We start from the raw sequence: 14,533 nt of genomic DNA, 5'->3' as shown, positions 1-14,533 counted from the left end.
ATATTGTGTGATAATCTGTAGTTGTCAGGTTCTGCTCTGAAATCTCTAAAAAAAAAAATAAAAAAGGAAAAATACCTGCCAGTTGAGGGCATCTTCCTATCTCCTTGCACCAAGTAAGGAAAGTCCTCCAAAACTGGAGTTAACCAGACTATGAACCTGGTGCTTCTTGGAATGTGTACTTAACTCATTCAGAAGATCTTTTCCCTTTGCACGTGATGTATTATTAACTATTGGGTATTAACTGAAAGGAACTCTAATGTTAATATGGCAAATATTGACGTAATGATGAAATCTGAAATAGTTTATTCTCTGAATAAATATGTTCCTTATCTTGGAGCTGGCTGATATTATTCTGGCTGTGAAATACAGATACATTGCAAAACAAATGATGTAATGTCTCCACTGAAAATCTGAAGTCCATTACTTCCTTTTCCTGTGCTCCCTTCCTGTGTTTGCTGTTCTTTCCTGCATTGCTGTGGACTTTGAAACTTGAGTCGTATAAATCCTACTACTGAGGAACTGAGGCTTGTAAACTTGTCTCAACATTTGTGAAATTTATTTATTTATTTATTTATTTATTTATTTATTTTTAAGGCTTGGCTTAAAAAGAAATGAAAAAAAAATGCAGGTAAAAATACTTACAACTGTATTTTGGCTTTAGAACCAGATCTAATTATAACAAATTCATTTGCAAAAGGCACTCCTAATTACAGAGCGGTCAACCCACATTTGTGGTGTGTTGGGAAAAATTAAATTAGTCTTTCTGGTTTCAGTAGGAATCCACAGGGAGGAATTTGCAGAAAGGGCTCTCTGTGTATTCCTTTGGTTACACTGCACCCATGAGAGGCTTTATGAAGTGTGGCAAGACTCTCTTACTCTTCAATTAGAGTTCCATATGCCTGCCTTGTATTAACATTTTTAAGAAATCATAAAAATTGATAAAGGTGTTCTAAGAGTAATGTAAGGCCCTCAATTAATAATGTCCTTTTCAAGTCTACAGCCACTAAAATTGTCCTAATTAGCTTGCTATCCGCACTGGAAGTGTTTTTAAAGGTAATTATTAGTGTCAGTGGTGCACCGTATAATTTTAAAGACTTATTAGATATGTGAATTAGAGGTTTCCAGGAGGCGTGGAGGCTAGAAGAAATTCACAGGTAGGAGTTACACACTTGATCCAGAAAGTTATGATATCATACTTAGAAGAAGCTAAGTGCCTCATAGGCAAAAGCTGGCTTTGCAGCCTTCAGGTAAATGTTAGGATAATACAGAGAATAAGAAACACAGGTTTTGGGAGAAGACAGGTGAGGTGGGACAGTACGTTCCCTGTAGTTGACCTTCGCACTGCAATTGATAGGCTCTTTGGATTCCTCTGTAGTTTTCTGAAGCTCTGAAGGAACATTTGGAGATCTAAAGCTCTTCAAAGTGTTCAGAGCACTTTGAACTGTGGGGGGTGGCCATGGGCTCCTGCTTAATCAGATCAGGTCTGTGTGCTTTGTTCATCCTTCGTACAGCAGCGCTGCCTGCTGAAATGCCAGGCAGCTGGAGAACGATTCACCACATCTCCTTGAGATTGGGCCTTGTAGAATGTGTTGGAAGTGTTCAGGTGCACATTTATTTTTGAAACCGTAACTGTCTGTGTAGCTATGTATGTTAGCACACATCTCTGTGTTTATTCATATCTTCAGAATACTAGACATAGAAAAACTGTTCGAAAATGAATGTTAAGAGTTTCTAATTAAAGCTAAGAAGTACCACTGTGAAGAGTATGTGCCTAACATCAGTTCACCACCACTGTACATATTCAGTTGGTGTTTGTATGAGTGGATATTTTCCCCTTTTCCTGATGTCCAAGTGCTGCTTACTTCTCTTGTCCCCATTATTTTTTATTTAGTCACAGGACCTTCACACTGGGTGATGTTCAAGAAGACATAATCATTAATCTTTTCCTGGGGCTTACTCTCTTTGTTTGAATGCTTCAGGTGTATTAATGACTTTTTCACTCATTTTTCAAATGCCTTCAATCCTGTATCACCCACCTGAGGGACATTCCTCTGATCACAGAGCTGTTACCCATACAATGCCAGGCATAAGAAGTAGAGCAGTCAGCTACTTTAGAGAGAGAGAGAGAGACTCTTCATAAGGCCCTGTAACACATGTGTGATTTCATCTGTGAAGTTATCTAGCCAGCATTGACTCACTGGTCAGGTTACTTCTTCAGCCTTCTCCCGATGAAGTAATGATTTCAACTGCAAGGTTTGTTTTTCAGTGCTGGGTCATTTCTGTGGCTCTTCCATCCAGTATCTTCAAATCCTTCTTGCTGGTGCTCTTATCATGCTGTGTACAGAGGCAGTCTCAGCTTTTCATTTCTGCTTGTCTTATCCAGTGCCTGACCTCATTTTGATTCAAAGAGACCCTGCACCTCCCCAGGTATCAGGCAAACAACAGGAGATGGGATCTGAGGAAAGGAAATATTAGGTAAACATTGAAAGAATTTGCCCTATAAAGTATACAATGAGTTACTTAAGCCATGAAAAACAAAGATAAAGTGTAAAGGTAGCAGAGAGCAAAGACAGCATAAAGAAATTTCCTTTAATGTACTTTTATCTAGCAGAGTTGTGGTTGGAAATGTTCCTTCTCTATTCCAATCTCCACTAAAGCTCATTGAATCTGGCTCATTCCAGGTGAAACTTGCCCATTTGGGGTGAAAGTGGCTCATTTTAGGTGACAACCAACTGTCAAATCAGTGATTACAAGTCACATGCAGCGTGCATTGTTCCCAGAGTCTGCTGTTCTCATGTCCCTCTCCTACCAGCACCAGGAAAATGATGGCACAGAGCAACCCTTATCCCACATGTCACCTCTTCACCACATTCCCTGTGGTTTACGTTTTGTTCCCCCAGGAAAACAATAAAGAAATAAACACAGACTCCACTATTTTGAAAAGTAGAGCACTCGTGAAAGCTGGCGATTCAAGAATATAAGCATTGTTTAAGATGATGGTTATGTCTGAGATGGAGATGAAAAACATCTTGATCTTACATAGACATAAACTTCTTGCATCCCTTAGGCTTTAATATAAACATGCACTATAAACAGTGTTTTCTGAAGTGCCTCTCATGTAAACATCTGACAGTGGTGAGCATGAAGCAGATGAAAGCTCTGATAAGGCAGAGAAACACAGAACTGCATATGATACACTGTGTCAGTCGAACTGTAAATAGCAGGTATAAAGTAATTCTGGAAAATATATGTTTAACCTCATGTTGTGAAGATACCAGATTTCTGCTCTATAGGTCAGCTGGAAGTGAAATTTCATTATCTTGAGTCACAATTAGAAAAATGTTTGATCTCTTTACATGTATAATCTTATGTGTGGCTGAGCAAAAAGAAAAAATGCAAACGAAAGGTAGCGGAAAGATTTATTCATAGCTTAGAAACATGCAGTAATTCACAGAGATAAGGAGATGTTTACTCAAGAGGAAAATCAAAAACAAACACAAAAAACCCTGAGAGCTGTGTGCTCTTGGCAGCAAAGCCAGTAATGATTATCAAGTGCACGAGTCTCAGTGTGAAATTACAGGCTGCCATTTAGCAGATCTGCCGCAGCGTTTTGAACCTTCCTGATTTCTTGGCATTGTACATTTTGTCCACCCAAGCTCCACACAATTCAAAACAATATCCTAGAAAACATGAGGCCAGAGCATCCTAAAACGTCCATACTAGGGCTATTCCGAATGGCAAATGGACTTGCAGAGCCAAAGAATCTGTTTGCAGCAGAATCCTTGCTGTCTGGCATTCAGATGTTGATGTGACTGGACAGAATTTTTACAGGTGTCCCGTAAAGATGTTTAATTGCACTATATCATCCAGCCACTAGATGTCTGCATGCTATAGAGCTTGAGGCAGGTTTGGTTCCCAGCGGACAAAGGAAACGCAGTGTCTGTGGATGTCTCACTTTGTATCATAATCTGGCATCTGTTTTTTTCTGAACTATGCCCCTTGTTCAAGGAGGGAGAAGAGATACTCTGCAAGAAAAATCATATATATGAAAACTGAGTATGGTTTCTATTAAAAATGGAAAGGAAACACTAGATTGAGCCATTTTCAAATTGCATCTTCTAAAATAAAATTCACATATAAACTCTGGAAATCAAATAAAACTGTGACACCTGAGTTGGAACAGATTCCAGTGAAGCGAGTTGCTCATCTGCACCAGCAGCAGCAGCTTACAGCACAGACAGTGTAAGTCTGGCTGTGGTAGTGATGTGAATGGGGATGCCCTTTCTCCCAGCATTTCCTCAGGGCACAATGATCTGCTGCCCTTCCCAAGTGCCAAGAATCATGTGGAGAAAAAAACCAACAAGCTTTCAGAGCCTTTGCAGTGGTACAGTGTGAAAGTAATGGATCATTTGCAGTGTCCTGTACTCCCTGCATTTGAGCTCTGCCTCCTTCTCCAAGGACTCTGGACACCTGTATGGCATTTCTTTTCCTTGTTCCAAGATACAAGCTCCTCTTGCTGCTCCTGGATGCCTTCCCCTGCTGCTGGGGTTTCTTTTTGAATGCATTTAGTAGTGGGTGGTTGCAGAGCACAACTGCTCTACATGTTCTACTTGATGTGATAGTATTTACAGTTTCCTAAGATTTGAGCCCTGTCTTGTGTTCAGACTTTCCTTGCTTCCTCACAGCTCTTGGTTAATTAATCAAGTAGCAGTACCTAAATCCAGTTTCTCATGAACAAAATTGACTCTAATATTAAGGATTCAGTTGCATTTTAGAGTTGATTACCATAATTGTGCTTAGTGTTGCATTGCAATTGACTGTGCTTTTAATCACTAAAAGGCTTGCAGGCGCTCCAAAGCTCATTTCACACAGTTTTCACTTGATAAATGCAGAGAAGGAAAACCCTTTCAGGGTCTTGTATTTACCAGGTGCAGAAACATTCTTCCACTGTCCTTAACCAAGTGTCAAATTCTGTCTTTGTGGCCTATGTACAGAGCAATGATGATGTTTTTCTGTTTTTAAGTAGAGGTACAACTGATAGGTTGCTTGTTGCTTCTTTTCAAATTAGAGCTGCATCAGTTCTGTTGTCATATACATGAATGCTAAACTATGGAGTTCATGCTCTGCAACACTGCTTCTTAATTCACAGAAATCCTGAAATTATTTGGGGGCAGATGAGTTGCCTTGAGAGGAAAGCCAACTGTATGCCTGATCTTGTGGTCACAAGAATATGCTGTGGCACTCTGGGGCAGGGTAAGATGCAACCCTTTGCTCTTCCTTCTCCCTTTTTGTTCTGTGATTAAAATGTGAACCATTAAACTGTGAAAAATCTCATCAAATATAAAACTTTAGTTACTGATGACAAACCTTCGAAGGTCAGACTCTGTGGTGATTTCTTGCATTAGTTGTAGGTAATGAGAGGAAATGTATCTCCCTCTTCTGTTCAAAGCAGGAAAAAGAATTGACGCTTACATTTATGAACAAACAGCTGGAAAGATTACTCACTGAATGCAGGTGAATTTGTAAATGTGTATGCACTTGCAGGTTCAGGATGTTTAATAGACATTCTTCTTTTACCTTCGTATATGTTCCTTTCATGAGCACAATCAATTTTCTTAGGAGAGGCAATTCTACGGCTTAGGATTTTTATTTTGGTAATAGAAGCATTCAAAATCTGACTGCAGATAATGCCAAATGAATCTCCTTCCTCTCAAAGGTACACAAGAAATACAACTTTTGTAGTCATACCTATCATCTATTAGAAATAAATCAAGCTGCCCATATCTAAAGATGTTTCACCAGAACTGTTCCATGCTGGTACCTAACAACAAAGCAACCCGCTTTCTACCTTTGTTTTTTAAGTATTTATTTTTATTTCTCAATGAGAGATAAAAAAGGAGGAGTGCTCTTTGAGAAAGTTATATTTGGCAGTTATAAATGAAGGGAGTGATAATGTGTGGTTACGTTACTGTGCATAAACATCTGAGACTTTGTGATCCTGAATACACACCTCCTCTAACTAATTATCCAGTTAGGTAAGGGCAACCTATTATTTACTTTGATAATCTTTTTCTGTAGAAAGATATCTATTATGCCTTCATTAGTTTGCTTTTACGGACATTTATTTATTTATGAACAATGCTGATTTCTCACGCATTTCTGAGCAGGAAGAACCCAGATACCTTCAATTTTTGGCATACTCCTTGAACTAACTATCCCACCTACACTGCCTCTACTCATCACTGCTCTCCCCAGCACTTGCTTCATTTTCTCATTGAACATGTGGTATGCTGGTGGCCAGGCTGGAAGTTTCTCTCCATTTCCTGAGCAGCCAAAAGAAGAGAATAGGACAAAATCATGGCATAGTCTCTTTTGCACCAAAGGATTCCAGATGGCATTTAAGCTGTGATGGACATCTACTTCCTGAGGCAGAGCTGCTGTCATCCAAAAATGAAGCAGTCAGAATACCTGTAAGAGGATATCATTTAGAAAAAAAGGCAAGGAGTTAGAAATCTGTCAGGTCTAAATCTGCTCTCAAGAGTTTTTCAGTAACTAATTTAATGTGATTGCGTGGTATTTTATTCCCCTTAGTCTCTTAAATCGTCTTTCATTAGGTTTTGATGAGATTTTCTTCTCCTCTTCCAGATAGAGTCATCCAATTTTATTAATACACATCTCCTGTTTGTTTGTTTCCAGATGTACAGAGCTACAGTAAAAGTATATTGAACTCCATATGTGCAATCCAGACTGCTTTACCAAAGTGACTTGCAATTGTTTACAATTAACCAACTTTAAAGCACAGAGGTTCACTCTGGCTTTTAACCTTCATAGCACAGAGCACAGAACTTCACTCATTATGCAGTATTCTGTCTAGTCCAGAAATGTGTAGTGACTTCCTGCCTAGACGTGAGTTGTGTTTAGTTTGTGTTCTCAGTGTTTTGATACTATGCATAGCCACATTGGCATTGCATGCAGTTTTATGCATGGCTCTATACACCTTTTTCACTTGTTTTTTTTTTTTTTTTTTTTTCATCTTCATAATTCAGATCTTTTTATTTTTTTTTACCTCATTGGCTCTTTTTTACAGCTTCTATTCCTTTTGCTTTCTTCCTCAATTCTTTCTGTCAGATGTCATTTCTATCAACAAGACACATGCAGGCTGTTTCCATAGCATAATACCTCTCTTCCTCTGGATCAATTCGTGGTACAAATCTCACCCAAGTGAGGCATGGGCACATTTCAGATGAATTAGCAAGAATACAAGGTATGGATACATGTCAGGTTTTATCCCAACTATGGGTAAACAGATGAAGTGTATTCGGCATAAAGTCAGAACGGGCAGGATGAGCTAAAAACTGATCTGTCAAGACAGATTGAAGTTGTACTAAAAATTCAAAATATTTGGAACAAATTTGAACTGACAGACTGAAGTTGTTTTAGTGTTTTGTGTCATCTGGCCGCGGGGTTTTTGATCTTATAATAAGTGTCTTAAAACGGGCTTGCCATCTTGTATATCTCTAGCCTTATTGTCAGCGAAGTAATAAACTTCCTAATATTAAGACAAGAAAGTATCCTTTGGGTTTTCCTTGTATCCTTTCCAAAGTATCCTTGGATTTCACCTGATCCCCGCAAAAGCTGGTCAGTAGAATTTCCTTCATTAATCCACGCTGTGTTCAACAACCTCCCATTATTCTTTAATGGCAAGTTCTCTGATATAAAATAAAAGCATCTAGCAAAACGATGTTGTTTGGTGAATGTAGAGTCTAGGATTTGCACTCAGTGTCACTCTTTCACTTTGTGCCTTGGAACACCTCTTAGCTTAGACACAGCACTCTTCATCCTGAGTCTCAGTGCTTCCCAAGCCCCCTCCTTCTGGAGGATATTTAGCCTTCTGCCAACGTAGGGCAGGGAGCAAGCAGGCTGCTTGGCTTGGCTCTGAATCCCTTATGCCAGCAGCCAAACAGCTACCAGCAGAATACAAAGAGGAGCTTAGGCAAACCCTGGTCTTATCAATGAGAGGCAGGCATCCCACATCTGGCTGGTTGTCTATAGCTTGGGGTAAGGCATCAGCCATGGAGAAGAGGCATCTGGGGCTAGTGTTTTCCATGCTGGATAACTGGGTAATTGCCTGTTGCCTCTCAAATGTGATCTGTGTTTGGCTGTCAAAGGGAGGCCACACTTATAGAGGGTTAACAGTCTCAGCATATCCAGTGCTCAGGTCTCAGCCAAGGACAATGTGGAGATCTCAAGCTGCATGAGGGGATAATCACAAGTTGTGCCAGGGGAAATTGAGCTTGCAAATTGGGAAGAATTTCTACTTGGAGAGGATGTTCAGCATTGGAATGCGCTGCCCAGAGAAGTGATGAATTCCCCATACCTGGAGTTACTGAAGAGACCTATGGATGTGGCACTAATATACATGGTTTAGTAATGGATCTCATGCACAAGGTTGGTGGTTGGACTTGAAGATCTTTTCCAACTAAAATAATTGTGCGATTCTATGAGATGCAACCTAGGAGAGTGCCGCTATCATCAGATATTGCAAAACTGAGCAACCTAAGGAAAAATTCCTCAGGTCTCATCAGGGGAGAAGCACAAGCAATGCTGAACTCTGAATTTTATGAGAAAAAATTATCCCTTCTCATTTGTACACTTGCAAACTAGATATACTAGAGAGACAATTGAGTGGCAAGATAAGGAGGAAAACAGGAAACAAATAAATAATAATAGTAACAATAATTAAAAAAATATACAAAAAAAAAAAACAACCCAGAATCTTTCCTGTCAGAGTAATCAGGTTTGATCAGATTGATGTTAAATGAAAAGTCAAAAAAGTTGCTGACCACTTTAGACTGGGAAAAAAGCATCTTTTTATGAGCGTGCCAGGAATGACAGAGATCTTTTTATTTTTGAAAACTTTTAACAAAGTGATCAGATAGGGGATTAATGATGTATGAAAGGCATGTGTTTTTGTGTTTCTTGAGAAAATGTTTATCCTTGTCAAATCACTTTAAAAACCCTTGATCTTATGGTATGTATGTTGGATTTGACCAAAGCACAACACTTTTCTCAGAAAGCGATCGAGTCACTCTTTAGTCTGGCTCTGCTCAGGACCCATCTTGTACATCACGTTTCAGATAAACCACCTGTGAATAACAGATGACCTGGAAACTATTCATTGTCTGCTTATCATGTTTGTGTTATTCTTGCATGCATTTTCCTCTTGCCAGAGCTGTTGTAAGACATTCCAGTACTCATGGTAGTATGTTGCATGCACTGCCATTCCCAATAATGCATTTCGACTGAATATTTCTCTACACACTTAAATGTTCAAACACTAATTAAATACTGGGATTTCATGCACTACTTATTGATTGTTCTCAGTAAGTTACTGTAAAATGGTATCAATTCTGCCTAGCATTGTACTCAGTTCTTTCAAAGAAGAATTGCAGGTACAGCTGAAAATGGATGGGTCCAATGACACTTGCAGTCAGATCACTTCTGCTTTGAGAGAGAAAGGCTGAATCACCCCAGTGGCACTGACAGGCCTTTGTACATCTGAAGTTTCATGTTTGAATACATGACACTCAGATTTTGAGATGGAAGGACCTTATGAAAGTGCTTGTTCCTTCCTGGATTGCAGAGGGAGGCTGTAAAAGAGTAGCCAAAATAATGATTCAGTCTTCCTGTGATGGGCCCTGCTTGGGTGAAGTCCAGTGGGAACATCTTTAAGCATGATTTGGAGCATCTGCTCCTGGTGCATGTCTTCCCTTGCCATGTATTTATTAACTTGTGGCTCTCTGGGGTAGCAGGGCAGGACCTTTCATGTTCAGCTGCCCAACCACAAACAGGTGAGCCCTGGGCACTAGGACAGTCCCAGTTCCTAATATCAGGCATCTCTGTTGATTCAGCCAATCTCCTGCTGATTTGATGGTCTTTTTTCCCTGTCTTTCTATCTCCATCACATGGCTCACTCTGAAGAATAACCATCATGGCTCACCTCCAGCACAGTCATCTCTCTGAGACAGAGAGATCTGCATGGCTTAATTTCACAGACCTCATCAATATGCCTTGGGAAGACAGCATCTGATTAAGCAGTAACTAATCTCCCTGTGCTATTAGAGTGAAAAGTAATACAGTGGAACATTTTGCACATTACCTGTCTATCTCCCAAAGTTAGAGAATGAAAAAGGAAAAAAAAAAAAAAAAAAAAAAAGAAAAAAAAAAAGAAGGAAACTTCATTTTGGATAGAATAGAAAACCTCCTGATCAGAAAAGGGACAATTTCAACATGCTCCTCAGACAATTGTGCACTAGCCAATCCTAAATTAATATCATTTCACACTAATTTCATAGCTCTTTCTTCATTCTTCATTCACATAATTAATCTGTAATGGACACTGCCCTTCCCCAGATCCCAGCCCTGCTGCCAGTGCTGCTAACTGTTCTCTAATTCCTCAGATGGTTTGCCCAGAAAAATGGAGACGGGTGAGGGGACCTTGCCTTGCTGCTTCCGAATGGCCAGCTGGCCCCTTCTACTAAACTTGGCTTGTGCATCCTAGTGGGAAGCTGCTTCAGTAATCCTTACGTTGCCCTGTTTACATTAAATGCAGAGAGCCAGGAATGTTTTCTTGTCCACATTAACTCCCACTTTAGAGTGGCGTTTTGCCTACAGGGCCTCCATGAATGACAGCTCTTCACTGAGCACAGCTGCAGATTTCCCCAGGGGACTGGGGGTAATGAGAAGAAAGACTACACAGCTTGTCTTCTTTTCCATAAAAACTTTAAAGAGTTATGCTCCTTGATTTGAGACGGTCAGACAGCCTGGTAACATGCAGGCTCGGAGCTGTGGTATGACAGTGCCATCAGCTGTTCTGAGGCCAAATAGCAAATAGCCATGGGCTGATATCTCCTGCCTGGCAGCCTGGTGGCTGTGCATCCCCTGTCTCCCCTGGCCGGTTCCTGGGAACCCCCTTCACAAAGCCAGATGTGCCTACAAAACAGAGAGGCAAATCCAGTACACCGAAGCAGAAACTGGAGAATCAATTCTCCACAAACCAAACTGATGTTTCCAAATTTTGCCAGCAGAGGATGTACCAAGCACATGTTTTGCTGGATCAACATATAAACAGATCCGACAGCCGAATGTACCAGCAGCGGTAGCGTAACTTCTGTACAGACACAAGAAATTACAGTGTAAACAGCAATTCAGGCCAAAAAAAAAAAAAAAAAATGCACAGAGGGAGACAAGGAAGTTATGTGCTGTTTTCTTCTGATATACTTACCCACTGGCTCTTGACTCATTAACATATTAAATGGTAAATATATTTCTGATTTTTTCAGTGTATCACTAATACTAGAAATATCTATGCTAGGCCACTTCCAGTATTTAATGCAGTCTCTTGCAAGGACAGCAGCCATTTTGATGGCTGAATATTTTTCATTGCAGTAATTCATCTTCTAGATCTGGGATAGTCAGCAATTTAGGAACAGGGCAGTATAAAAAGTGTTCAAGAGACAATGGTTACCAGGCTGAGGGACTGACTCAGAAGCCATTTGAAAAATGGTTGCTGTAAAAAGGAATGGTAAGAGCATCAACTGTAGATAACTAGACAGCTTTTAAAATTGGTGTTTTAGAGAAAAGTCTGTAATCTTCTCAGCAAGAAATGTCAAAGCCTACTTAATGGTTACATCCTTTATCAACAAGAAAGTATACATTTTTAACTGAAAAAAACCCCAACCCCTGGCAGATTTCCTCTCAGCTTTTCTTTTCCTCCATATTACAGGCACTAAATATTTCTAGGAAGCCACAAGAATATTCCAAATGCATGTGCATTCTGAAAGTGCACAATATAGCGAAATATTTAGAAACATTTAGGTATGCTGCACTAGTTCTATTTTCAGATTTCATTAATGGTCTGACTCTGACCATCCAGTGTCTGGCTCAGTGGCAAACCACCCTCTCAAATGGAACAGGATCAAGCCTTTAAACATTTATTTTCAAATGAATTATTTGTCATAGCCTGCTGAAATGAAAACAACTTTTAACAGGCATTTTATCTTCTGTGCATAAACTGAATTATGTGGTTGTGATTCCTTCCTAGAATTGACTGTGACTAGTTAGCTCATGTTTATGTCTTAGTGTTTGTTTAGTCACAAAGTCTCATCTAGAAGGAGTTATTAAATTTCTGAAACAACTTGTTTACACAGTACGTGTTCTCTCTGCATTATGATAAACAAACATGAAATTAGATGGACTGATGAAATAGTTGCTAGTCTATGTTGAAGTCTGCAGAGAAGAGTTATTCTGGATATATAGGAAATTGCAGTTATCGTACATTTGAATGGGCATGTCAGTATAAATGTTAGCAGAATAATTTTTACCCAATTACATTGCTCATAGCATCTAGAATTGCTGTAGTAAAAAGTAAAGGATGAAAAGATTCATCTTCATTATTGTAAAGACAGTCAGGTTCTTTCAACTGGCAGCATATTAGGGTTGAGTTTAAAACAATCATACATCTTTCCAGTTATTGGCAATATCACTAGTGGCCTAATTCTGTCACTTTGTACTCAGTCTGCAAGTGGTAGGAAGTTGCATGTTGCAGAAAATGTAATTATTGAGCAGACGATTATAAAATGAGTATTTTTGTTACTTCTTCCTAATGGCAAAAAGTATCTATCTATCCTACTTTTGTCTTCTCATATTCATCTTTACGTATCTGTCCATGGCTGCTGGAGCTCCTAACAGACCCATAACTCAGAGGGTCCTGCATCCAGTGCACCACAACCACCAGTGCAGCAGTAAGCAGAGCTGGGGTAGCCTGCAGGCCCCTCCTCTGTCCTACTCCCTGAACCTGCACCCAAAGAAGAATCCAGTTAATGTACTCAGGGTCACTTGGGGCACATCTCTTTTGCCCTTTCATTAGCATGCTATCCACAGTGAGCTATCGTCACTTGTACAAATAATGGGTAGATAAATTCCTGCAGAGTGAAATAGTGCGATGCCTAAGAAAGTCCATCCCTCAGGTAAAGAGTGGCAGACAGAGCTGGTCAAAACAGCTTTTCATCATGGCAGCCCTTTCTCACAAGTGTTTACACATATTCCCTGGAGACCTTATTTCATTTGCAGCTATGATGTCAGAACCCCCAAGGAATTTTTGATTGGCTTGCTATGGGAGATTCCAGTTGTACTTCATATGCTATTCTCTTTTGCAGTGGACATATCTGGAACCAATTCCTTCTGTGCAACTTCATTCAAAACCTCACTGTAATCACCAGCACTTCTGAGACTTCTCAGAAAGGGAAGCTGACACGTAGCTGTCCAGTTACATGTGTTTTAACACATCTTTCTGCTAACTCTATGACCCAAATGAGAAATCTGCTAGAATATGCAAGGACATCATGTGGATTTATGCTATTTGCTTGAGGACTCTGAAATCATAAACCAATGAATGGATTACAATGAAATAAATACAGCATTTTCTCCTGCCAAATTCAAATCTGTCCCATTTTTTTTCATTGCATTATTTAATTGAAAGCAGCTTCCATTTTGCTCAACCCAGCCATATGAAAATTTAAAAGACAAGTCACATTTCTTCATTTGAATACACTGTCAAATATATTTGAAAATAAAATGCTCAATCACGATAATGTTAAGTCTACTCCTTGTGTTTGTGAGTTTGAAATGTTAAACCTAATAATACTCTTTTAAAATTGTGCCAATCTTGTTTGACTTGAAATCAATGGGAATCTTGCCAGTGGCATACGTGAAAGCAAAGACATTGCGTATAAATTACCTTCAGGCTGTAGGACTCCACAGGAGCCCCAAACTTCTACTTTTTTTTGAAATTAAATATTTCCAACTCCACTGAGTAACAAGTTCCTGCCATATTTCCAGAAAAGCGTTCAAGTGAACTCTGACAAACAGTATCATATTTCTTGTTTCATGTTGCTGCCATATTCTGATGTTTTAAAACAATAGTGACAAACTGGAAGAATGCACTATTTTTTTTTTTTTTTTTTCTGAAGCAATTGCATTTCTTGAACACGTGAGCCCCAGCCCCCATCAGCAGGCAAATGAACACAAGGAGAATTGCAAAGCGGGAGTACTGCCTGAGCACAGAGGGTCGTTGTTGGTGGTGCAGAGTCCGGTTGGAGGCCTGTAACTAGCGGTGTTCCTCAGGGGTCTGTGCTGGGTCCGGTCTTGTTCAACATCTTCATCAATGACCTTGATGAGGGGATAATGGCCACCCTCAGCAAGTTTGCCGATGATACGAAGTTGGGAGGATTGGCTGACACGCCTGAAGGCTGTGCTGCCATTCAGCAAGACCTGGATAGGCTGGAGAGCTGGGCAGAAAAAAACCGGATGAGGTTTAACAAAAGCAAGTGTAGAGTCTTGCATCTGGGGAGGAATAATTCCATGCACCAGTACAGGTTGGGGGATGACCTGCTGGAGGGGAGCTCTGCGGAAAGGGACCTGGGTGTCCTGGTGGATGACAGGTTGGCCATGAGCCAGCAGTGTGCCCTTGTGG

The sequence above is a fragment of the Lagopus leucura genome, unplaced genomic scaffold (genome assembly GCF_019238085.1).
Source record: "Lagopus leucura isolate 7727_CA_CO unplaced genomic scaffold, USGS_WTPT01 Super-Scaffold_100002, whole genome shotgun sequence".
NCBI lineage: Eukaryota > Metazoa > Chordata > Aves > Galliformes > Phasianidae > Lagopus > Lagopus leucura.
Note: the sequence above shows the minus strand (reverse complement) of the source record.